This window comes from Pinus tabuliformis, chromosome 4_1 (assembly GCF_031772625.1).
Source record: "Pinus tabuliformis cultivar Carrire ecotype Pingquan chromosome 4_1, CPIR1, whole genome shotgun sequence".
In the NCBI taxonomy this organism is placed as follows: Eukaryota; Viridiplantae; Streptophyta; class Pinopsida; order Pinales; family Pinaceae; genus Pinus; species Pinus tabuliformis.
The window spans coordinates 720836584-720864554 of record NC_142303.1 but is presented as its reverse complement, the minus strand read 5'-3'; the positions used below and the strand labels follow the sequence as shown (position 1 = coordinate 720864554).

General features: G+C 35.1%; 1 long non-coding RNA gene across 2 annotated transcripts; it reads left to right on the top strand.

Moving 5' to 3' along the window:
* Positions 1-14358: 14358 nt before the first annotated feature.
* On the top strand, positions 14359-14935 carry LOC149178164 (uncharacterized). Of its 2 annotated transcripts, none has more exons than XR_016258829.1 (3): positions 14359-14484; positions 14664-14748; positions 14822-14935. It is a non-coding gene; the product is annotated as an uncharacterized LOC149178164 (long non-coding RNA). The 2 variants fall into 2 exon arrangements; XR_016258828.1 differs by having other exon boundaries at positions 14365-14524.
* Positions 14936-27971: the final 13036 nt, after the last annotated feature.

Below are 27971 nucleotides of genomic sequence, written 5' to 3'. Positions count from 1 at the left end.
GATTCGGGTTTGCGGGGGAGTAGGGATATGGGCTATGAGGTCTCTATACCTTCGGCAACGCAACAAATATTACCAAGGAACCAGAACAAGGCAGACATAGCAGAACTGAAACATATATTTGTTAGATCAACAGACGGAAGGCATTTTTGTGTGCAGATCTGGGCATGGATGACTGTCTTGAATTTAAAAAAAGAGATACAGGTCAGACTGGGCTTTCCAGCTACGGCACAAAACCTATTATTTTCAGGGTTATGCATGCAAGATCATCACACCCTCCAGCACTACAGGGTTGAAAAAGATTCTACTGTTATTCTCAATCTCCGGCTGCGAGGTGGATCAAAGGGATCTACATCAAAACCTACAGGATCCTACAGAGATGCAGCAAAGGGGACAGGAACTCAAAAGGGGAAAGAACATGCAAATGCAAACACCCCTCCAGGGCAGTATATCGTAGATGAAGCACCAGAAAGCCCATCCATTCTGTTGGATATCCCAGAGGTAAAGGGCATTTTCACAGATCTACAAAAAAATGCAATCATTTGTAGATTTAACGGCTTCTGGCCTAGATCGGATGCTTTGTACCAATGGATACACATGACATGGACAAAAAACTGCCGGATTCAACTATGCTCGAAAGGTTTCTTCATAGTAGTCTTTCGAGCCGAAGAGGAAAGGGATAAAGCCCTCACCGAAGGACCATGGTTCTGGGGCAGCGCGGGATTATTTGTTACACCCTGGTTCCCGGAGTTTGATCCAAACTCCATGGTGGTATCAAAGATGCCGGTATGGGTAAGGCTACATAATCTTCCGATGCATTTTTGGCATTTTTCTTCCCTAGCAGCCATAGGAAATACTCTCGGAAGAATGTTAAAAATAGACACAGAGAGACATCTAAAAGGGATCTTTACATTTGCTAGAATTTGCGTCGAGGTAGATCTCAGCCAGGGATTACCAGAAAGCATCATCCTGAACTTCAACAATACTCAATGGAAACAATCTCTGGACTATGAGAACACAGCATTCAGATGCAGGGGATTTCAACAAACAGGTCATTTGTTCAATGCATGCAAAAGCCAAAACAAGAACAAGCCACAACAAAGGAAGCACAAGGGATGGCAGAACATAGACAATGTCATAAAGAAGAAAACAGAGGAAAAGAAAGTCCCCACAGTTCCAGAAGATGCAGAAACAGAAGAAGAGGAGGACGATACAATCATAGAGGAGGTGGATCTAGAGACCCAAAAGGAAACTACAGTAGACAACAAGGAACTACAGTCAGATACTTTCCAGGCAGAGACTCAGCAACAGAGGACAAGCATGGATCCAAGCATGGGAGGCATCAAACGGCATCATCATTCAGATACATCCGATTCAGATAAAGAAACTGGACAACAAAACGAAACAACCCAGTTAGTCATTGTATCAACCGAGCCCATAGTGGGAGAGTGGCGCAAGGTTGAAAAGAAAAAGGGGCGAAAAACCTGAGCCGAAAGCCAGGTTTTTCCCCTTTTTTCGTTTTTTTTTTTTCTCTTCTCTTTCATATTCTTTGTGCACGTTAGTTCACTAACGATGCGAGCCCTTGTGGCAACATATCTGTTTCAGGCAGTGTTTTTAGCTGCCGGATGTTAACTCATCTTTTGTAGCTCTTTTATTTTTATAATAGAAAAGCGCGGTTTTTTTCCTTGGAAAAAAAAATAATCAGCCATGTGATCTATAATCAGTCATAAGATCTATGTGACTGGTTTTTCTTATTTTTAATTAAGATAACTTGTGTTTTTTTTCCTTCCAAAACAAATAACCTTTTATCTTACTCCAATCACAACATGAAATTGCAATCACATGAAGGGAAATCGGAACCCGAACCTAAAAAACGCATCAAAGGAAATTGGAGTTACCTAGTACTTAGAAAAAACCTTGGGCAAAGAGCAAATTTGTTTGGTACAACCCACATTAATGCGACTGCTCTGATGCTATTTGTCGTGGGCATTAAAAAAAAAATGTAGTCAAAGGCATTGTATATGATACAAGAAAATTTTGTAAGGTTGTGCTTTTCAAATGGCAGCTTTATTGGATTTTGTCAGAAAAGCAATCAGCTAATTTGGTCCCCGTCCGGCACGCCAAGAAAACTATATATCGTTGAGGATTGAAATGTCGATTTAAAACTATTTGTGGCGAGATCAGCGGGCAGAAACAGCTTTACAACCCAGCTGGCGATTGCTTTTTTTTTTAAATTGGAGGTGTTTTAAAGCAGGGGATTTATATGCAATTTGTTGGAGTGAAAGTTTGAATTGTGAACTCTCCACAACTTTTACATTTGTAGAGAATTTATTGAAATGACAGGCTTGAATTATAAATTCTCCACACTTTTAATGACTTAAATATTTTTCAATACCCTGAATCATTTTATACAAACAAACAAAAAAACCTATTTTAAACCACCACTATTAAAATTTGACTAGCCCAGTTCCAACTAAAAACTCCCAAACATCTAATGTATAGAAAAACTCTCTTTAAAAATGGAGCCATCTAAGGAGGAGGAGGAATTGCTTGGATGGCTAAAAGTGGATAGAATCGGTCAAAAAAATTCAAAAAATCTTGTAGAGGGAGTGTTTGAATCGTGTGTTTTTGATGGTGGAAATAAATTCAGCGCCATCAAAAACGTCTAAGACACCTAAAAAAATTTTGAAGTTTAACAACTATAACTTAGATTTACAAAAATCTCTACCAAATTCTCTATGACTGAAATTTCCATAAATTTCTCCACTTGGTTAGACTACGCGTTTAAAAATCCCAAAACAATGACGTTTTTGACGTCCATGGTGAGGTCCAATATTTACGAACAATAAAATTATGTACCAACAAAAGATTCTCCGCAGTGGATCTGGTTTGGGTCCTATGGTCCCGATCAGTCAGCAGCTAGGGTTATCATGAACATCTTCAAATGGGAATTGGGATACCATTTCCATCGTCCAATAGGTGTCACCTTCGATGGTAGCCTGTATTGATTCGGCCTCCTGCTGTATGCAGGCTTCACCCCATACGTATTCCTTTTTAAATGCAACCCAATACACGCGTTAGTATGATGCTGAATGGACCACTCATCATTTTCTATCATATCTGAATTCTCTCAACAGATCCCACCAGAAATAGATGACATCAGTCCCTGCTTTTTGCAGAGATTTACGATGCTTTGCTAATTATGAATAGCAGAAGGAACGCCTTCTGCAACTTTAACATCACGAATAAGATATGTTCCCGTGTCCACGATCTCAAGTATTTGTCCCTTTTTTTAGAAATAATGCATGGCATAAGCAACCTCTTCCCAGGCCATTAGTGGTCACATAACTTGGGACCTGAGTCTTGCATGGGCTGACTGTCCCTACTTTCCTGCAGAAGATTATGAGATTGACAAGCAAAGTAATTTAGTAGAAAACAAGAAAAAGATCACGGGTTGCAACTAAGTTGTGGCAGCCATAAAATATTTACAAGATTTTGACCTCCAATTTTCAGTGTATATAAGATAGATTAACCTAGTGGACTTAAAGCCGTGTGTGTATACTTAGAATTCACCAGTGTCTGAGCAAGAGAAATGGATTATAAAATGACCAGACTTCAAGGAAATGGTGGGACCAGACTTCAAGGAAATGGTGGGCCGTCCATGCAGGGTCACAGAGTCGAATTTCGAATGTGGATTGCATCCAACTTCACCAAATCCGTCTCTAAAATTTTAGAGAATATGATATGTTTTTCTTGTTTATAGCTATATATAGAAATGCTCAATCTTTCATATTTTGCTGCTACCCTGCTTTGCTATAAATGTAGATTGTAGAATATATTTTCATGCATATTTTTCCTTTGAATATAGATAGATTGTGGGAACTTTTTGTTTATCCAGAGATTTTGGAAAGTTTGAATGCATTTCCTTGCATTGCAAAAGCACAAGAATCCAGAAGTTTAAATGCATTTCCTTGCATGAGCACAAGGATTTGGAAGTTGCATGCAAGGATTTAGAAATTTAAATGCATTTTCTTGCATGAGCACAAGGATTTGGAAGTTTGAATGCATTTCCTTGCTTGACCAGTTCCAAAAGCATGACTGAGTTGGGAGTTCCTTTCAGTTCAATCATGGGAGCAAAGAAGTGGATGCAGCTGCCACTTCATGCATCTGACTAGACTATTGTGTGTGTGTTTATTATAGTAGCTTAGTCCCATGCTTGATGCGGGAGCTGATTCTATCGCTTCCTCCGTCCCTGGATTGGACTGAAGGGAGCTCCCCACTCACTCCGGTTTGTTCTCATCCTGGTTACACACAAGATGCCGCAAAAGAAGCTTGTATATGCTCATGTTAGATGACCAAATGTTTCTTGAATATATATGAAATTAGGTTGTTCGAACATTTGTATTTTTATTATAGGTATATAATGTTTTTGTAATTTTATTTTAATTATTAATACTGATTATATAGATGATTATAAATAAATTAAAGATGGAGATGCGGTAGTTTAAAGGGTTTTTAATTTATTTGGAAAATCATGTAAATTAGTTGTTAAATTTCAAAATTTTAAGTGTTTATGGTGCAAAATCTATTTCCATCATCAAAAATATGATTCGATTCAAATCAAACGCTCCAAGTTACTATATTATGTTAAGTTATAATGTGAAAGTTCACTACCGAAATGGTGTGTTGACTCTTAAATGTACATCTTGCAATGTAGTTACTAGTAAATGGGTTGCGAATCTGTTAGTGCAACTTAATCCAAGTATCTGAAAGCACATCTTTCGTGGAGTTATAATGTGACAGTTCTCTACCGAAATGGTGTGGTGACTCTTAAATGTACATCTTGCAATGCAGTTCCTAATAAATGGGTTGCGAATCTGTTAGTGCAACTTAATCCAAGTATCTGAAAGCACATTTTGGTGTACCGTGTATTGATTAATGTTGTACTGCACCGGGCCAATGACACTCGCATTTTTTCTGTCTTCAATCAGCTTGGATGAGGCGAAGGTTACTACTCTTCTAAATATATGTGTATGCACTCCAATTTACTGTTCAAGAAACGAAGAGTATTCTCCATACATATCTTCGATGGTTTTTTTAATACAATTACATATGATTTTGCATTGGTAAAAAATTCACATGGCAAGTAATCCTTTCTGTTTTCTTACAGCTTGATTAATGCAATAATAAAGCTATAATGATGTAGAATGAAATTTTTAATTTGGATATGTATCCACTGGGTCTAGTATGTCTGGATTAAAAATATTTATGGCTAACATAAATAAAAATTCCAAAGCATCTAATGCAAACGCTACCAAATCCATGCAAACCAGGGTACAAAATACAATTGCATGGACGTATCTATTGTATAAGCATTATAAGCCCACATACTATCAGGGTTTTGGATTCAAATAGCACAAAGAACCTGGCCTATATCATCATTATACTTTTAAAATAACAACCATCAATAGATTAATAGAATGGTTTTTAATTAACAACGATTAATAGAATGGCGATTTAAAAAGCGAAAATTTGATTTTTGAAATCACTCAAATATAGATAACTTGTCCATTTTACTATGTAATATTAATTAGTATAGATTTAGTTTAATTCCGGATGTATCAAGATCCAATTTAGAAGAGATCAATTTTTTAAGGTGTAAATATTTTTTTAAGTTTAAATTAAAAAATAGTTTGCAGTTTATATATTTTATTATTATTATTAATATTTTTTTAAATGTATTTGTTTATGAGGTTTTGGATAGATCCTGATTGAATGTCTGTTAAGGCATTCCTTGATGTGAAGTTATTGGTTCAATTCTTTTATTGGACATGATGAAGATTTAGTCCTCCCAAACTTACCAAAAATATATATATACTTGGTTTTCTATCTATGTCTATATATATGCTTGTGTGCAAACATTGAAATCACATCCCCTCTCTATATATATATATATCATGTTAAAATATTTACTTAGCATTAAATCTATTTTCTTTTCTTTTCTTACCTTAATGTCACGCTCCAAACAATACATAAAAAAAAAAATTCATTTAATGACTAATAACTACACCATTCTTAACCTATAATTACATCATTCTTAAACCTATACACATATACTATCTTACCATGTTTATTAACACATAATAACCATCCAAATAGGTGCATATCTACAATGGTAATAAATTTCCAACTATGTTCATGTCTACAATGGTGCGCACAATACTCAACCCAAATTTACATAATGTTTATGGGGTTTACATTGGTCATTCAACACAAAGGTTACGTGTACAAAAGTCTGCAATACGTTACATAGTTGGTCACTGTGCAATTTAATAAACATTTAAAGCAACTTTCCCCGAGACACCTCGAGCCTGCGGTTTAATGTCCGGCTCTGCCGTGGTCGATGCATCTCCGTCCATCTGGTGAGTTCAACGGCTGGATGGCATCATGCCATGTGACACCCGGTGCTTTACAGCCTGGCCGCTTGGCTTGTCAACTTCGCGCCAATGCAACCCAGAGGTTCACCGGCTATCTGACGGTGGAGATCCTTCTGCTGTAGATCAAGGGTTCCCACGATGCCACGAAACGGTAATTATGATCTTAGCTATATAATGGTGAATTCCGCCTTCGGCTCTTGTTTTGTTTCATTTTCGTAATCTCCTGAGTATCAGCGGAGCTCTGTTCCTTAGCGTTCCTCTGCGGCTACACAGGTCTTTCTAAGGTTTAAAGCATGCTACCTTAGTTATGGGACTCGGCCTTCTACAGCCATGAAGGTATTAGCTCTTCAACATATACCCTGTTCATTCGTTTCAGGTAATATTAATTTCCTATTGAGCTTAAGATGCAGGCTTCTGAGATTTCTCCATAGCTAAGTTTCCGTTATTGATTTAATGTCCTTCCACGGTTCTCTTTGCTACAGGTTAATAACATTTGGGGTTATTCTTCTTCACAGGTGGGTGTTGTCATCTCCTCCGAGGATGCGGAGATAACCCTCAAGGATGCGGAATCGCCCCTTGCATCTGGTTAACATATCCCTGGTAAGTCTCAGGCACATAGATACTCGTTTATGTTTTGTCTCAGGCCTGTACTGAAGTGTTACTCCCGTGACAGGGACGGCGGATTTTCTCAGTTCCTTTCACCCAGCTAGGAACTCCTCTGCCAAGAGGCTTCATAGACTTAGTTAATATTTTCATAATCGGTAGACTGTTACCCTATTTCATGTATGAATGCTGGTTCTCCAGAACGCAGCCATTACTTTATCATTGAGTTGTAATTTTCGACCCGTAAGGGTTTGACTTGATGGTTTTCATTATATAGCTGCACGGATAATCAAAAGAGTTCGGTTTTTGATCTATAATGTATCACTATATCACTGAAGTTATTCGCTCTTCCATTTGTGGTTTAATGGCGGTTTCCAAAGTTGAAATACATCTGTGTATTTGTGCTCAGGTTCACTGTTCTAATTTCTCTTTGCTTTAAGAATGGTATTGTATTCGTGTTTGTCTGGCTCGATGCCTCAACCAGCCAAGCGTAAGCCACGGCTCGGCATGAGGGGTTTCATCGTAGCGGATATTTGTTTGCTAACCGGCCGAAGGGTCGCATAACATTATGGTTACCATATCCGGCCTCGGCACTCATTCTTTTCTCTTATCATCGCATTTGTTAACAGGAATAAGTAATGCCATTTTTATTCAGCCATTGCCATTCGTATGTGCACTTTTCTACTGGTTAGTTCAATGAGCATGATTATTGTACTGTCTCAGAATATTATTCATGATTCCGACTGTTAAGAAAAGAGATATTGCAATTTCTGTAGTTTATTTTGTTTATAATGATAGCTCTATTACCTTTTTATTTTGCTTGGCCGCGAGCCTCTCTCGTCTTGATTCTGGGAAATGTGTATTAGATTCTCAGGGTTTATTGTTTGCGCTACCACACAGAGCGACTGTACCTTTCGGGCTTTTCTGAGTATTTACATATATGTACATATGGGTTCTTTCTGTGACTAATAATTATACGCATATCTTTTTCACATGCAAGAGGGTTTATATCTGTCCATTTCGGATTTGCTATCGACTCTGTTCAGGGGTTATCATAACCCTGTTATTGAGATTGTTCTACATTTCGTTACTGTTTTCTCTTTGAACTTAGAGTTCTTTCCTCAGTTAAAAATTCAGTCCAACTATTATATTTGAGTCGACTTCCATGGTTCACACAGATTACTATAACCATTTTCATAATATCATTAAAGAGGAATAGGCTGGTAGCTGTTAACTTAGTTTACTTTCCACAGTACAGTACAGAAACATTTTAACAGATAAGTAAGTGATAAACCATACCTGTTTATCTGCCAAACCTCTTTATAATGCTTGTCAATCCACCCGTCCGTAGGAAGTCTTTGCTGAGCTTCCACCCCCAAGCACTTGCAGGTCCTACTCGACCGCAATATCACTGGTCTCGCCAGTCAACGCTATCTGATCCTAACCAGACGTAGCGTGCACAGGAAAATTTCCTTTTCCACTTATGCTATCTGATCCTAACCAGCATAGCATTCTTTTTTTTCATTTCTTCTCTCTGCCATCTGATCCTAACCAGACTTGGCATTTTTCCCCTTTTTTCCTCTGGGGTCTCAACTACCTCCAGGTAGTTAGGGTAACTGATTCCTCAGTTACTAACCATGATTAATCATAACTCAATTCAAAATGGTACCAACACAACTGTCTTTTTATTAACATAACATTAACAACAGGATTATACATATTTTAAATAAAGTCTTTGTTCCATAATTACTTCACTAGTTACTAGCATTTACTTTTCACAAGGGGTGTTACATCTCCCCCTCCTGAAAGTCTACATCGTCCCGATGTTGCTGCTTATCCAAAAACAGTCTGGGATAAGTATCCCTCATCATTTGTTCATCTTCCCAGGTGGCCTCTTCAGGCCCAAAGTGCTGCCACTGCACTTTAACCTGGCTGATGACCTTTCTCCGCAGCTCGACTCTTCTCTGATCTAATATGTTCACTGGTTCGACCAGGAACTCTCCTTCCGGTTCCACCTGAAACACATAACAATTAAATCAGTTGTTTTACTAGTATTTCATTTCAGTTTACATTTGATGACAGTCTTTCCTCACCTGAATGTCCTGCCAACTTATTATATGCCTAGGGTCATACACATATCTCTTTAAAACTGATACATGGAAGACATTGTGAACCCGAATATGGCTGGGTAGGGCGAGCTGATAAGCTACCGGCCCTACTCGTGCCAGAATTTGGAATGGTCCACAAAAGCGTGGTGCCAGTTTGGCACAGGCATTCCATTGAAGGGTACTCTTCCTAGCTCGAATTCTGATGTATACATGTTCACCCACTTGATACTCTTTAAATGTTCTCTTTCGGTCTGCAAAATTCTTCTGCCTATCTTGTGCCATCTTTAAATTAGCTCGGACCCTTTTTACCATGACCTCCATCTCTTCCAACATTTCAGGTCCTAACAGGAATTTGTCCTCCGGTCCACCCCAACTGGAGGGTGTGCGGCACTTCCGGCCATATAGTACTTCGAATGGGCTCATCTTCAAGGATGAGTGGTAGCCATTATTATAGGCGAATTCCACTAGATGTAGATACTCCTCCCATCGCGTAGGTTGCTGCATCACATAAGACCTCAACATGTCCTCCAACACTTGATTCACCCGCTCAGTCTGTCCGTCAGTTTGCGGATGGTATGCGGTGCTGAAACTCAACTGAGTTCCTAGACCTTCAAATAAGGTCCTCCAAAAAGCTGAGGTAAACTTAACATCACGATCAGATATTATTACTTTCGGCAGCCCATGAAGTTTAAATATATTTTGCATAAAAATATTTGCGATTTGAGCTGCACGATAAGTGGATTGAACCGGTATAAAGTGAGCTGACTTGCTGAGTTTATCCACCACTACCATTATTGAATCATTACTCCTTTTGGATTTCGGCAAACCGGTGATAAAGTCCATGGTTATGGTCTCCCATTTCCATTCTGGTATGGGTATCGGCTGTAGCAGTCCTGCAGGGTGCTGATGTTCAGCTTTCACCTGCTGACATTCCAAACAGCGCGCCAGGTATTCTACAACATCTTTCTTCATGCCTGGCCAGTAATACTCCTTCCTTAGTGAGGTGATTAATTTCTGGTAACCAGGATGCCCTGCATAGGGACTTCTATGATTTTCATCCAGAATCTTTTCTTTAATACTGCTTTGATTGGGTATGTAAATCTTCTTCTGAAAACACAACATGCCAGCTGTATTCAAGGTGTAACCTTGTTGTATGGAACGGGCATCTGAATTTTGCACCAAATGCTTCTTTTGCAAATAGATCTGATCTTGCGTCGCAGCCTCCTCAATCTCTTGGTCAAGAGTGGACCATCCTTGGCTGATACCAATCTCATAAATGCAATGCACTTTTCGACTTAGTGCATCAGCAACTCTGTTCTCCTTTCCCTTTAGGTGCTTAATTTCGAAATCGAAATTTCCCAAAAAGTCCACCCATCTTGCCTGTCTTGCGTTTAAAGTCGGTTGACTAAAGTAACTAGTCAAGCTGTGGTGATCCGTCATCAACAAAAATTTCCTCCCTACTAAATAATGACGCCACATCTTCAAAGCATGGATCACAGCGGTTAATTCCAGATCATAGGCGGAATATTTCTGCTCATGTTCCTTTAACTTTCTGGATTCATAAGCAATCACCTTGCCCTCCTGCATTAGTACTCCACCCACGCCCTCCTTGCTGGCATCTGTACAAACTACATATTCCTTTTCGGGATCTGCCACACACAGCACAGGTGCTGTGGTAAGTAAATGCTTGAGCTGTTCAAAGCTCCGTTGACAGTCTGCTGTCCATTTAAACGCTTTTCCCTTCTTTTGCAAGGAGGTAATAGGGTAGGCAACTCTAGAAAAACCCTCTACAAACCGCCGGTAGTATCCAGCCAGCCCCATGAAAGATCGAATGTCTGCTACATCCTTGGGTGTAGGCCAATCCATTATAGTTTTAATCTTTTCGGGGTCTACAGCTATACCTTCCTTTGTAATAATATGACCCAAATACTGGATCTGCTCTTTATAGAAATCACATTTGCTGAATTTTCCATATAACTGATGCTCCCGTAAAGTCTGCAACACTATTCTTAGATGTTCCTCATGCTCTTTCCTATTCCGGGAGTAGATAAGTATATCATCAATAAAGATCAATACAAATTTGTCTAAGTATTGATGAAATACACTATTCATTAAACACATGAATGTTGCAGGCGCATTAGTTAACCCAAAAGGCAGTACCACAAACTCGTAATGTCCATAACGAGTACGAAAAGCGGTCTTGGCTATGTCTTCATCTTTTATTCTAATTTGGTGGTACCCTGATCTCAAATCGATTTTTGAGAAGATGGTCGCCCCCTTCACCTGATCAAACAGCTCGTCAATGCGGGGTAGTGGATATTTGTTTTTGACTGTTAGTTTATTCAGCTGTCTATAGTCTATGCACATTCACAGAGTCCCATCCTTCTTCCTCACAAACAGCACAGGTGCTCCCCAAGGAGAGACACTGGGACGGATGTACTTCTTTTCTAGCAGCTCTTGCAGCTGCATTTTTAACTCAGTTAACTCTGGCACACTCATCCGATAGGGTGCCCGGGACACTGGGGCTGCTCCGGGTATCAGCTCAATGGTGAAGTCCAAATCCCTTCTGGGTGGCAGCCCTGGAATCTCTTCGGGGAATACATCTGCAAATTCTTGCACTACAGGTATATCTTTAACAGTTGCAACCTTATCCACTGAATCTGCAAACCCCACTTGCACTGCATAAATCTGGCACTTATTTCGGATACATTTAACCAGCTGGGAGGCTGTGATCGGCCGAATCTGCACTGGTTTCTGGATGCCTTGGATTTCTTTTCCCATACCCAGCTCATCTCTATAAGAAACTGTTTTTGTTTTACAATTAATTATAGACCACCGTCGTTCCAACCAGTCCATTCCTATCAGCACGTCATAGGAACCAAGAGGGAGTACATTTAACTCAGTTGTTATGATTTGGCCAGCTAACTTTAATGGACAATTACTGACTTTGGTTAGTACTCTTCTTTTGGTCCCGGTGGCCAGCTGCACTAACCATGGGCTTTTAAATTTAGTGGTTTGCAAACCACAGTTTTCTACCACTTTAGGACTTATATAGCTTAGAGTAGCTCCTGGGTCTACTAAAACAGAAACAGTTCGGTCAAAGATTTTACCTTCGAACTCTATCATAGTTGGCTGGTAATCAGCTTGCCGATCTTCCAGTGCTGCATTTATTCTGGGCATGGATCGAGCCACATCTCCTACTGTTGAAGCTTCGTAGATTTGGGACAACTGATCGCTGTCCTTCCGATGAGGGCAGTTTCTGATATAATGGGGTCCGCCACAGCCCCAACACTGAACAGGTGGCCGAGCTGTGCCTTCCGCGTCCAATCTAACTTGTTGTTCACTGTATTTGGAATCTGCAGGAGGTTTGAATCTGCTCTGAGTTTTTGCTGAATTTTTAGTACTGGTTCCTTTCGAAAATCCTTTCTGAAAACTGCTGCGTGCTCCCTTACTACCCATAGGCATTTTACTGCCTCGCTTATCTGTCCAACGCTTTCCGGAATTTTCTCCTTTTGATTTATTCTGCTGGTAACACAGTCTTGCTTTTCGGATTGCTTCATCCATGGTTTTCGGATTATCGAACTCTATCCTTTCTCGCATTGTCAAAGGTAGGCTACTAACAAATCTTTGTACTTTAGCCTTCTCTTCACGAATATAGGGCACATAGCGAAGCAGGGATGTGAACTTGGTTACAAACTCATCAATGGTTTGCTGTCCCAGCCGCAGATCGTGAAATTCGCGTGCCTTTTCATCATAAAAGCGCTCTGTCAGGTACTTCTCTTTAAAATATCCTTGAAACTTTTCCCATGTCACATCCTGTTCACTTATTCCCCGCACCATCTTGACCTCTTCCCACCATAGCGTGGCTTTGGCTTGCAACTGGAATATAGCCAGCCTTGCCTTAAGATGATGATCGTATTCATACACCTGAAAATACTTATTCATATTGATCAGCCATGCTTCTGCAGCTTCTTCAGATTCTCCGTCAAAATGAGGCGGTTTAATCTTCCTGAATTCCCCGTGTAATTCCATCCGGGGTCTTTTTGGAGTCTGATATTCAGAGGCGTTAACAGACTTCTCTCCTCGCGTCTCTCCTCTGTCTTCTGCTTCCTCCTGTTCAGTATGATAGCTCTGTTCATCTGTTATTGGTGCTTGTTCCGGCCTTGGATGTGACTGCTGTTGATGTTGTTTATCAGATAAGCTTTTCAGGATCCTCTCCTGTTCCACATTCAATCTTGCGTTATCCGCACGCAGCTGAGCCATTTCATCTTTTAGTTCCTGCAATGTCCTCAGTAGCGTTGAGTCAGTGGTGCGACCTGCTGCTCCCAGTTGTACCCAAAACTCAGAATTCGCTTGAGGTTGTTCCATGTTATCCGGAGGTTCCGGATTCCCATAAGGAGCACTGTTTGCTCTTCTCATTTTGCTGCTACCTGCTTCAGAACAACTCATTAAACAGTTTTAATTTATCTTGGTGTATTGTTGAACTGTTACCATAAAACTGTTTATATTCTTGTTGTTGTAATCTTAAAAATTTTCCCAAAGGTCACAGAGTTGTAAACCTTGGGCTCTGATACCAATTTGTCACGCTCCAAACAATACATAAAAAAAAATTTCATTTAATGACTAATAACTACACCATTCTTAACCTATAATTACATCATTCTTAAACCTATACACATATACTATCTTACCATGTTTATTAACACATAATAACCATCCAAATAGGTGCATATCTACAATGGTAATAAATTTCCAACTATGTTCATGTCTACAATGGTGCGCACAATACTCAACCCAAATTTACATAATGTTTATGGGGTTTACATTGGTCATTCAACATAAAGGTTACGTGTACAAAAGTCTGCAATACGTTACATAGTTGGTCACTGTGCAATTTAATAAACATTTAAAGCAACTTTCCCCGAGACACCTCGGGCCTGCGGTTTAATGTCCGGCTCTGCCGTGGTCGATGCATCTCCGTCCATCTGGTGAGTTCAACGGCTGGATGGCATCATGCCATGTGACACCCGGTGCTTTACAGCCTGGCCGCTTGGCTTGTCAACTTCGCGCCAATGCAACCCAGAGGTTCACCGGCTATCTAACGGTGGAGATCCTTCTGCTGTAGATCAAGGGTTCCCACGATGCCACGAAACGGTAATTATGATCTTAGCTATATAATGGTGAATTCCGCCTTCGGCTCTTGTTTTCTTTCATTTTCGTAATCTCCTGAGTATTAGCGGAGCTCTGTTCCTTAGCGTTCCTCTGCGGCTACACAGGTCTTTCTAAGGTTTAAAGCATGCTGCCTTAGTTATGGGACTCGGCCTTCTACAGCCATGAAGGTATTAGCTCTTCAACATATACCCTGTTCATTCGTTTCAGGTAATATTAATTTCCTATTGAGCTTAAGATGCAGGCTTCTGAGATTTCTCCATAGCTAAGTTTCCGTTATTGATTTAATGTCCTTCCACGGTTCTCTTTGCTACAGGTTAATAACATTTGGGGTTATTCTTCTTCACAGGTGGGTGTTGTCATCTCCTCCGAGGATGCGGAGATAACCCTCAAGGATGCGGAATCGCCCCTTGCATCTGGTTAACATATCCCTGGTAAGTCTCGAGCACATAGATACTCGTTTATGTTTTGTCTCAGGCCTGTACTGAAGTGTTACTCCCGTGACAGGGACGGCGGATTTGCTCAGTTCCTTTCACCCAGCTAGGAACTCCTCTGCCAAGAGGCTTCATAGACTTAGTTAATATTTTCATAATCGGTAGACTGTTACCCTATTTCATGTATGAATGTTGGTTCTCCAGAATGCAGCCATTACTTTATCATTGAGTTGTAATTTTCGACCCGTAAGGGTTTGACTTGATGGTTTTCATTATATAGCTGCACGGATAATCAAAAGAGTTCGGTTTTTGATCTATAATGTATCACTATATCACTGAAGTTATTCGCTCTTCCATTTGTGGTTTAATGGCGGTTTCCAAAGTTGAAATACATCTGTGTATTTGTGCTCAGGTTCACTGTTCTAATTTCTCTTTGCTTTAAGAATGGTATTGTATTCGTGTTTGTCTGGCTCGATGCCTCAGCCAGCCAAGCGTAAGCCACGGCTCGGCATGAGGGGTTTCATCGTAGCGGATATTTGTTTGCTAACCGGCCGAAGGGTCGCATAACATTATGGTTACCATATCCGGCCTCGGCACTCATTCTTTTCTCTTATCATCGCATTTGTTAACAGGAATAAGTAATGCCATTTTTATTCAGCCATTGCCATTCGTATGTGCACTTTTCTACTGGTTAGTTCAATGAGCATGATTATTGTACTGTCTCAGAATATTATTCATGATTCCGACTGTTAAGAAAAGAGATATTGCAATTTCTGTAGTTTATTTTGTTTATAATGATAGCTCTATTACCTTTTTATTTTGCTTGGCCGCGAGCCTCTCTCGTCTTGATTCTGGGAAATGTGTATTAGATTCTCGGGGTTTATTGTTTGCGCTTAGCGCTACCACACAGAGCGACTGTACCTTTCGGGCTTTTCTGAGTATTTACATATATGTACATATGGGTTCTTTCTGTGACTAATAATTATACGCATATCTTTTTCACATGCAAGAGGGTTTATATCTGTCCATTTCGGATTTGCTATCGACTCTGTTCAGGGGTTATCATAACCCTGTTATTGAGATTGTTCTACATTTCGCTACTGTTTTCTCTTTGAACTTAGAGTTCTTTCCTCAGTTAAAAATTCAATCCAACTATTATATTTGAGTCGACTTCCATGGTTCACATAGATTACTATAACCATTTTCATAATATCATTAAAGAGGAATAGGCTGGTAGCTGTTAGCTTAGTTTACTTTCCACAGTACAGTACAGAAACATTTTAACAGATAAGTAAGTGATAAACCATACATGTTTATCTGCCAAACCTCTTTATAATGCTTGTCAATCCACCCGTCCGTAGGAAGTCTTTGCTGAGCTTCCACCCCCAAGCACTTGCAGGTCCTACTCGACCGCAATATCACTGGTCTCGCCAGTCAACGCTATCTGATCCTAACCAGACGTAGCGTGCACAGGAAAATTTCCTTTTCCACTTATGCTATCTGATCCTAACCAGCATAGCATTCTTTTTTTTCATTTCTTCTCTCTGCCATCTGATCCTAACCAGACTTGGCATTTTTCCCCTTTTTTCCTCTGGGGTCTCAACTACCTCCCGGTAGTTAGGGTAACTGATTCCTCAGTTACTAACCATGATTAATCATAACTCAATTCAAAATGGTACCAACACAACTGTCTTTTTATTTACATAACATTAACAACAGGATAATACATATTTTAAATAAAGTCTTTGTTCCATAATTACTTCACTAGTTACTAGCATTTACTTTTCACAAGGGGTGTTACACTTAAACTTTAAGGTATTTTTGTTATTAATATATTTTTAAAATGTACATAGCTTTCTATTTAGGTATATATATATGTGTGTTTGAGCACTGTGCATACATTGAATTCTATATAATATGTTAAAATCTTTACTCAACATTAAACCTCTTCTTTTTTAGTAAAAAATTTTAAATATTATATATCATTTCCATAATAAATTACACATCTCTTTTACAACGGAAAGTGAAAATAAAAATTACTAACTTAAATTATTTTATTCTCTATATAAAATTAATAAATTTTATTTAATAAGGACATTTATTCTCTATATAAAGTTAATAATTTTTATTTAATAGAAACATTGAAATATTCCATATATAGTTAACATTAAAATATGTTTTTTATTTATATATTTATGTTTTAAATATTATATGTTAATGAATTACACATAATATAATATCAATGATATTATTTTTACATACTATTTGTCAAATTTTATATTAAGTAATGAAGAAATTACTTACATATCTAAAAAATAAAATTAAACTTTTTTCCATTTCTCTACATTTTCATCATATGTCAATTGAATATAATGAATTACACATCATATAATATCAATAATATTATTTTTATGTGTTGTCTCTCAAGTCCCATAATTCGTACCAAAAACTAATTTTTTTCAATTATTTTATTTTTCTAAATAAAATTAATATAAAATTAAAATAAAAATTGAAATATTTTATTTATTTTTAACATTAATAATTTTATTATTACTATTTTTTAATTTGTTGATATAAATTTATTTTATTATTTTTAAATATAAATATTATTTTATTATGAAATAACATTTACCTCACATACTATAAAGTCTTTCCCTTTAATATATTTTTTATAATTTTATATTTATCTTAATAATATCTAGTTTTATTACTCTATAATGCATTTTATATATTTTAACTTTTAATCTACCATAATATTTTAAATATATATATAATCAAATAAGAGTCTCTCTCCCTTTAATTTTTTTTTTTATTTTATATTTACCGTGCTCATGTTTAGTTTTATCTCTATAATGCATTTTATATATTATAATATTTTTAATATAAAAAAATATCTAATGAAATTTTTTTGTTTTTTCTATGTATTTTAAAATTAATCAAATAAAATGATAAGATTTCTATTTTTCCAACGGATAAATATGTATTTTAAAATTAATAAGACTTTTTTTTAAGTTATGAATATGTATTTTAAAATTTATTTACACTTAGTTATTAAATCCATTTCATTTGATAAAATGTATTAAAGTAATAAAATATAATAGTCCAAATTATTTATCACAATAATATTTCCATTCCAATCAATTCAATGTAGCATGTTATCATGGGTTTAGAGTGGACATATTCTTCATTATAACCTCTGTGAAATAAATACACATTATTGTTTGACATTGTATGATGAATAATATTTAAAAGGAATAAAATCAATGTAATGGTTATATGTTGGTGTATTGTAAATCATCAATAAAAGAAATATAACCAATATTGAAATAAATACTTAAAATAAATACAAAAGTAAATATTGAAATTAATGAAATAAATAATACAAATAGACACTCAAACCAATGAATTAACACTAAATTTATTTCATTGTATATAATCCATTTTCTCATTACAAAACTAAGTAATTGAACAAATCAATGTAATATATTTCCTTAGTATTGTTTTTCAGTATTTTCTAAATTTCACTTTTATCTATTTATAATAAATATTTATTTATTTATTTTTATTTTTATGAAATAGAATTATATAATTTTTTAATATGAATAAATAAAAATAAAAATTACATTCTCTACAATCTCATACATCTTCCATTTATTTTATTGATTTTGGAAAATAATAAATATAATCAATGTTTTACAAACTTATAATAGATTAGTCACTTATAATATATTATTTCAATGATGATAAATTATATTATTAATATTTTTTATTTTATTTTTATGAAATTAGATTATATAATTTTTCTAAGATAGAAATAAAAATTACATTCATTACTATCTCAGACATCTTCCATCTATTTTATTGATTTTGGAAAATAATAAATATAATCATTATTTTACAAACTTATAATATATTGTTTGATAATGATGATGAATAATACTATTAATATTATTCAATTCAATTTTAGATTTTTAACTTATTATAATACTGAATCAATAAATTAATTGTAGTTAAAATTTGATAAATAATTATAAATGTGTTTCAAAAAATCACTTTATAAAATATATATATATATATATATATATATATATATATATATATATATATATATATAATAACTAAATTATTTTAACAATATTTAAGATATAAGGGCTATTTTATATATATATATTTATTTATTTATTTATATTTATCTAATTTTAAGGTCAGGGTCAAGCCAAACACCATATTAGTGTATAAGACTCTCTTGTTTGTGAGATAAGAGACCCACCTCTCGAGTGAAATAAATAATTATAAATGTGTTTCAAAAAATCAGTTTATAAAATATATATAATAACTAAACTATTTTAACGATATAAGAGTCTTTTTTTTCAAAACAAATATACTTAATATATATCCAAATTGGTGTATGAGACCGTCTTGTTTGTGGGATAAGGTATATATATTATTATTATTATTAAGCCAAACACTAAATTGGTGTATGAGACCCTCTTGTTTGTGGGATAAGGGGCCCAACACCAAATTAGTGACCCTCTTATTTGTGGGATAAGGGACCCACCTCCCCTCTTGTTTGTGGGATAAGGGACCCAACACCAAATTGGTGTATGAGACCCTCTTGTTTGTGGGATAAGGAGCCCAACACCAAATTAGTGTATGGGACCCTCTTGTTTGTGGGATAAGGGACCCACCTCTACTCTACCCCCACTAAGTCTAGGGAGGCATACATACTCTATACTCTACTCTACCCCCACTAAATCGAGGAAGGCATACATACTCTACTCTACCCTACCCTTCTGGTTTTGAACCTATAACCTTTTAAAAAGAAACACATACTCTTAACCATTGGGCCCATTCAAACTATATTAAAACTAACAAAAACAAAGACTAATTTTAAAATCTCATTCCTTATTTAATCATATTATAATAATTATAATTAATCATATTGATGACATTTAAAAAAAAAAAATTTACAACATTTATAAATAATTAAATTAATAGTATTTATGAAAAATACATAATATAAATGTAGCCTTCACTCCCCACAACACAATAGGGAAACTAACTATCTATGTCAAAGACCTTATAAACCTGAGCTTACAGAAAGGAGTATACATTATCTCCTACTCCGGAAAAGAATACATAGGAGAAACTGGCAGATCCCTCAACATTAGACTGAAAGAACATGTTGCCGACATTTGTAGAGATAGAACCTCTAAACCTGCCTTAGCGAAACATGCGTGTTCTTCCACACACCACATCTGCATAGAAGAAGCCACGACATTTGTAGAGATAGAGCCTCTAAATCCGCCTTAGCAGAACATGCGTGTTCTTCCGCACACCACATCTACATAGAAGAAGCCAGACTCATCATTAAAGAAGACCATTAATTAAAAAGGAAAATTAAGGAAGCTTTGGAAATTGAAAAAAGGAAAAACAACATGAACCCACATGAAGGCTTAAAAATAAGCAATACCTGGAAACCTTTATTAACAAAACCTTCAAAGTATAGATCTAACTAATTCCTATCAATATCATTACACTCTAAAAACTCATATTAGTTATTAAAAACAATTAATATATGATAATCATTTCTAAAGTTTTCTAATTGATTACATTAATAAAACCCCAACTTATGATTACCTCCCATTACACCTCCTAATCATCTACATTATCTCTATAAACATTAATAAAATCACTAGATCTTAGATGGTAGATTTAAACATTAAAAATGATGTTTTCATATCAAACACATAAACCAATAAATAATAAACATGCATTAGGTCTCATCATTTATTAAAAATATATTCTTACAATAATTAATTACATTAATAAAACCTTATAAAAAATAAGAAAATCTTTAGATTATATATTAAAAAAAATTAAAGTTGATTTCATTCCAAACACATAAACTAATAAAAAATAAACACATAATACACTTCATACAATAATATTTAAATAAACATTCTTTAACTGATCTTACCTCATTGCTTTTCAAACACTTCATAATCACTAATTTTTCAAAAAACTAACAAAATCCTTATAAAAACACCAAGCTAAATCATGAGATTAATAATGTATTAATTAATTATTTTCAAGAATGATTATATTTACAAACACATAAACTAATAAATGATAAACAATGCTAACTGAATATTAATTTTATCAAAAAAAGCTTATTTAAATCATTTAAAAAATAAAAAATAAATTAAATCAAATCAAATTAAATTAATAAATAAACAAAAATAATTCACTACATACCAAAAAAAATCCCGTCCCACATAAACTAATATAGTAATATATTAAATTATAAAACTAATATAGTAATATATTAAATTATAAAGTTTAATTAATAAAGATTATGCACTTTATTATAGATTAAATTAATTTAATTTAAATATTTAGCCGATTAAGTTTTTCTAAAATATTATTCACGCAAATACATATAAATCGTCAGCTTTTTTACAGTAAATCTTCTCAAAATATTAAGTGTTCTCCTGATGATAAACTTACTTTGTAATCTAAAACTTTGAGTTAAAAAACTCACTCACAAATCACAAATCATTCCACGCTCTTTTAAAATTATAGTCATTTTTCCAATTCTATAATTACTAATTTATATTACATAAAACAAAGATTTTTTATAATTTGAAATGTTCATGTTTTTGGTGGTCCTATTTCTCTTAAAAAAAAAAATACAAATCTACTTTCACTAAATTCAGCAATGTCACTAATGGTAATTGTTGGCCATGTTATACTAATCACATCACCTAAATTACAAATCTACTTTCACTAATTTCAACAATGTCAATACTTAGGGTAATTGTTAGCCATGTTATACTAATCACATCACCTTTTATGTGTTCAAAATAATATTATAATTAATAATAGCAAATAGTGTCATTACAAATCTACTTTCACTAAATTCAACAATGTCAATACTCAGGGAAATTGTTGGTCATGTTATCCTATTGACGTCGTCACCTTTTATGTGTTCAAAATAATATTATAATTAATAATGGTTAATAGTGATGCAATTAATAATGGTTAATAGTGATGCAATGTATGTGTTCACCAAACAATTACAATGTTGTAAAAAGATTGATTATCTCAAGAATATTGGACAAATATCCATACCAATCAAATTGAGTTTATGAATGCTTAAGTTTTACTTCTTGATATTTATAATTATCAATAAATATATATATATATATATATATATATATATATATATATATTTTGGATAAGTCATCTATAGCACAAGCCGTGAAATATGTTTATGTTCATAGTCTTGTACAAATTTTAGATAATATGTTTATGGTAATTAATTTTATATATATTTTTAATTAAAAATTAATATAAAATATATATGGAAAATTTTATCATAAGTGAGTTGTCAAATTAGAAGACAACCATCACTAACTACTATCTGAATCCGAGTTGTCAAACCAGAAGGCACTGATTACTGGCTATCCCTAAATCCCTGGATGCACTGACTACTATCCCTGAATCTCTGAATGCAGGCTGACTCATCACTATTATTCAGGGAAAATCATGCCATCTAATCACCATTATTCAAGGAAAATCATACCACCTAGAATTACGCCATATATACATTAAATTAAATTAACATTTTATATTTTATTTATTGAATATTTTAAATAACTTAAAATGATATATATTTATTACAATAAATTTAAAATATATATATATATATATATTAAATATTTAGTTAAAATATTTTTTCCCAAATTTATTTTTTAATTAATCCTAAAACTTCTATAAATTTAATTAAAAACAAAACTTATAAATAATATAATTTAAAATATTTACTCCAAGGAAGTGTTACTGTATTTTTAATGGGGACAGGGATTGATAAGACAAGTCTCATTCCACCCCACCCCTCACACACTGCAATATCTCAACATGTTAATAAGCTCTCGCCTCCCATGGAGAGTGGTAGAGTCTCTTATGCATGTCTTTGTGTTTGGCTCTATCATGTGGATCAAGGGAAAAACCATGCTCCTTCTCGGCAATTTGCTCACCCTCTTGTTTTTTTGTCGCCTTCTCCAATTGAAAATGGAAGTCGAAGAGGACATGGAAGAAAGCATCCAACAGGTATGGGTTAGAGACAATCAAGGAGAGACATTATCTTCATTGTGGTAGAAAAGGACATGGTGCAGTAACATGCAAAATCCCCTAGGAGAACATCAAAGGTAAAACACCTCCAATGAAAGGTAGAGCACTTGAATTTGCTCATTACATTGTTTCCCATTGAAATATTGAAGTAATTGAAGAATTATTGCATACTTCATTTGCTTCTTGGAGAGATGCATGTCTACTTGACACAAGTGCAAAATGCCACATGACCTTTTGGAGATACTTTGAATATTTTAATGACAATGTAGATTGTATAGTATATTTTGCATATAAATCAAGTCTCAAACCCCTATGAGTTGACATATTCAAGCTTAAATTATCTGGATTCCTGAATTTTCTTCTGCGTGATGGACTTTATCTTCCAAAGATGCAAAGGAACTCGTTGTCCCACGTGCAAATTCAATAAAAAAGCCACTTCATCATATCTTAGATGGAATAGTTGAGATAAGAAGGTTTCCAACAAAATGGTTGTCATGATTAGAGTGGAGAATGAAACATTGTTGAAGTTGAAAGGGACATATGCTTCCCATTGCAATGAAAGTGCATGGCCATCTAGTCTTCTATGGCATGCTAGATTTGAGCATATTAATTATGACAAGCTTTATTTGTTGAAAAAGAATAGTATTTTTTAATGTCTACTATTCTTAGGAATATGAAGCAATGTGATGCATGTATCATTGGAAAACATAGTAAACAACCCTTCCATGATTCCACGTCTAGAGTATACAATCTGATACAATCTTATTTGTATGCCTAATGCTTGTTCCATCTACTAATGTTAATAAATATATCATGTACTAATAATGGAGGAGAATATACATCTTATGAATTTGAAAATAATTTTCTCCAAGATGGATTCAACATCAAACCACATTATTATACAACTCAACAAAATGGTGTAGCTAAAGGGATGAACATGCCTATTCTAAATATGATATGTTTCATGACGTTTTTCAAAAATGTAAAATTGATGTTTTGAACTGATGTAATTCTATGTGCAATATACGTGAAAGATAGGTGACCATCCCATGCACCTAGAAATAGGATTCCTTGTGAAATGTGGTATGGTCGCATTCCTTTGATGAGGCATCTCAAGGTATTTAGTCCCACCTGCTATCCTTCGATGGCAAAGGCGTAAAGAAACAAACTTCATGGGGCTAAATACCACCAAGGCATGTCATCTTTACAATGAAGTAAACAAGAAGTTTATTCTCCATAGATGTATTTATTCTTGAATCTTTAAAGAATGACAAATTTTTTAGCAACAACTTGATCATCTTAATAGATTCTCTCATATAAAGACATCATGAATTTACCCATTAGGTGTAAACTAGTTAGTTTTTATGGAGTTTAGTCACCATCAAATCATTGGTTCAAATATCATGGGGAGGGATTGAGGGTGAGGGCCACCTATGGGGGATAAAAACTACCTCATGGGATGTCAAGGCTATCAAGCCTCGATAATCCTAGTGGCAGTGTCATGTAGGTGGGAAAATTGTTCTTCCATCTAATACTAGCATTGGCCCCAACCTAAGTTCAACCTAATTGGGGAAAAAAAGACACGTCATGAATTTGATTATGAGATTCCACATCTTGAAGAGGGGTCCCTATCTTAGATCAATATTTGGAATCTCCTTTTGAAGCACCATCTCCCCTCAAGTTCGGACCACTTCATCAAATTAGGAAGATCCATTGGATGATGTGATTGAGAGGATTGAACCTTGACGAAAATATATCACCATCTCATTAGTGGAGCAACTTAGACCATCTTATAAATTTCTACCAAAGCAGCTCATAAAAACACTTGAAAGTATTCGTCCTCGTGAGGTCAGAAAGACAAGAATGAGAAGTTTCACAAAACAAGATGGAGGTGACAGATAATTGTGACTCAAGTGATATGGATGATATGGATGTTCATATGGCTATGAATTGAATTTATCTACTGACTTTGAACTAGCTTCCTTTAAATCGTTTTTCTTGATGAGGGGAAAGAAGCAATAAAGTGATACGAGACGCTCATCAAGAATGGCACAGGAAGTTGGTGGATCTTTCATTTGCAACCAGACCAATTGAATGCAAGTGGATCTTCAAGAACAAGTACAAATCAAATAGCTCACTTAACAACCACAAAGCAATCCTCATGGAAAAAAGGTTTGCACAAAAGAAGGTATTGATTATGAGGAGACGTTTGCCCCCACAACAAAATGGGCCACCATCAATACTCTATTTACCTTTGCAATAAGGAATAGATGGAAAGTTTATCAAATGGGTTTGAAAACAACTTTATTGAATGGGAACTTGAAAGAGAATGTCTTCATGTCTTAATCAGAAAGTTTTGTTGTGAAAGGACAAGAACAAAAAGCATGTAAACTCATCAAATATTTGTATGACTAAACCAAGCACCATGACTCTTGTATGAAATGTTAACTAAGCATCCTCTAAAATTGAATTTCAAACACTTTAATCTTGATGATGCAATTATTTGTCAAGAAAATAAAATTGGTGTATATCTTGTAATGGATGTAAAGGATCTGTTGATAACAAGAAACAATGAAGTTATAATGTATCCATAAAGAAAGAGTTGAAAAAAGGCTTTGAGGTGACAGATTTGACACACCTTCACTACTACTTGGGCATTGAAGTTGTTCAACATCCAAAGTACATATTCATATCCCAAAGAAGTATATTGGAGAATTATTGAACCAATTTGGAATGGTTGAGTGTAACCCATCTTTCTACTCCAATGGAAGAAAAAATTAAGGTCATATCAAAAGAAGGGAATAAATTTGAGGATGCAAACAAGTACATGCAACTTATGGCAAGTCATATCTACCATATCACCACCAGATCAAATATTCTATTTGTTATTGGGATTCATTCCAAGTTCATGCAAAATCTCATGAAGGGCATTGGTATGTTGTAAAAATAATTATGAAATACATGAAAAGAGCTCAAGACTTTTGTTTCAAGTATTCCTAGATGGTTAACTTCAACCAAATTGGATATTTTGATTCAAACTTTGATGAGAATAAAGAAAATGGAGTGTTGACTTCAAGCTATCTCATCAATCTTGGATACGCAGTTGTCTCTTGCATGTAACACATAGTCAATTCCGACGGATTCCAAAATAGAGGCAAAGCATGTGGCAGTTGTTGAAACAACAAAGAAGATTATGTGACTTAGGAAAATACTCGAAGATTTGCGAAAGAAACAAGTGAGTTTTACTCTTCTTCTAGTTGACAACACTTCTACAATCAAGTTGGTTACGAATCTCAAATTCCATGATTGAACCAAGCACATCAACACAAAATACCATTTAATTCGATATCACGTCGAGACAAAGACTATTCATTTGAGACATTTTTCCAGAAATGAGCATAGTACAAACATTTTGACCAAAGTCTAACATTTGTCTCTTATGCCGAAGGGGTGTTTGTGGTATATTTAGAATGATATTTGGACTCACAAACACCCCTTCGGCATAAGAGACAAATGTTAGATACATAATCCTTTAAGGTTATTGTAATTGTACACAAGATGTAGTTAGATGAAATGTGCCATGAGGAAGACTAGCAGTGCCTTATATAAAGTGAATTGAATAGCAACCTCCATTATATATATATATATATATATATATATAGCATTGAGTTAATGAAATTAAGCAACCAAGCGAAGTCATTCATTGACCTAATAGAATGCTTGGTCGATGGTTGTGACAAGAATATAAGAAGGTTGTGGCAACAAATACTATTGTCTCTAAGCAACACAATCAATGAATAACCAATGTTCAAATTCTCCACACTTTGACAAATAAAAATCAACCCACAATTTTGGCTAAATTGATGGCTCTTGTGAACAATGATAAACCCACGAGGAATCAACTCGAGGATCCGCTACCAAATGGAATAAACAATTCATATTTATTACAAGCTTGACAAAGTAATTTTGCAAATGTATCACAAAATATCAAATAATATTATAATGAATCTCAATAATGTGTAAATATCCATTGATTAAACACAAGGTTACCCATGGGACTTTGGGTTGGTGGTGAATGAGTGCACTATTAAGGCACTCCCTGTGATATATCACTGATTCAAATCTCCACATGGGTGAGTCGAACACACACATGCGGTCAAGGGGTGTGGGACTCTTGATGTTTCATTAACCTTATTATTATTATATTTGTTTTAAATGAGGATTATTCATGTGTATACTCAAGCACAAGAGCTTTGTTGTAAATGGAATAGCCAAAACACTCGGGGAAGAAGAGCATGGAAATCATTTCCTATAAATGTTATAACTTCCAATTCCTTATGGGTAGAAATGCCTTGAAAGCCTTACATTTCCAAACACTTAATTTGCCCCCAACCCATGGAGAAGTAAAAGTTACATTTGTAGCTAACATATCCTATGAGTTCAAGTGTGAGTGATGACTTACTAAAAACATGTTACGTCAATTACCATTTCCTCTAGTGGTCACATGTTTGGTTGTTTGATGGTAAAATGCCAGAAGAAATAACCTAGTTCTCAATGAAAAAATTATTTCAACAAACCACAAAATCTCACAAACCTCTTTGGAAAAAAGGCCCATCTTGGAAGGGCTCATCAAATTTGAAAATAGAATTCCATTTGGCCCATCCAAACAAATTAATTATGGAGCATATGATCAACAACATGATTTCTAAGAATCCCTCCATTAACCTCAAACTACAATTTCATCTAGTATGGTTGAGGGATTGGAGATGACATTGCACTTCCATTCTCATCCCCAATTCTCCCTAAGTCTCCCTATGATCCCTCGAATGAACACGAGTTGGATTTATTTCTCACTAAAACATTTGGAGAATGTTCATGGGTCCCTAGTCTAATGTGCTCATGAGTGATATATCAAACCTGCCACTACAAAAGTGACTACTTATTAACCTGTATTATAATTGAACAACACTTTGCATAAGTATCATGTTAAAATTGGCAACTAGGGCCAAACTCCACATGGGTCATCTTATTTATGACCGCTGATATTTTTCTTGGATTCCTCTCTCGAGAGGTGTAGGATTGATCTA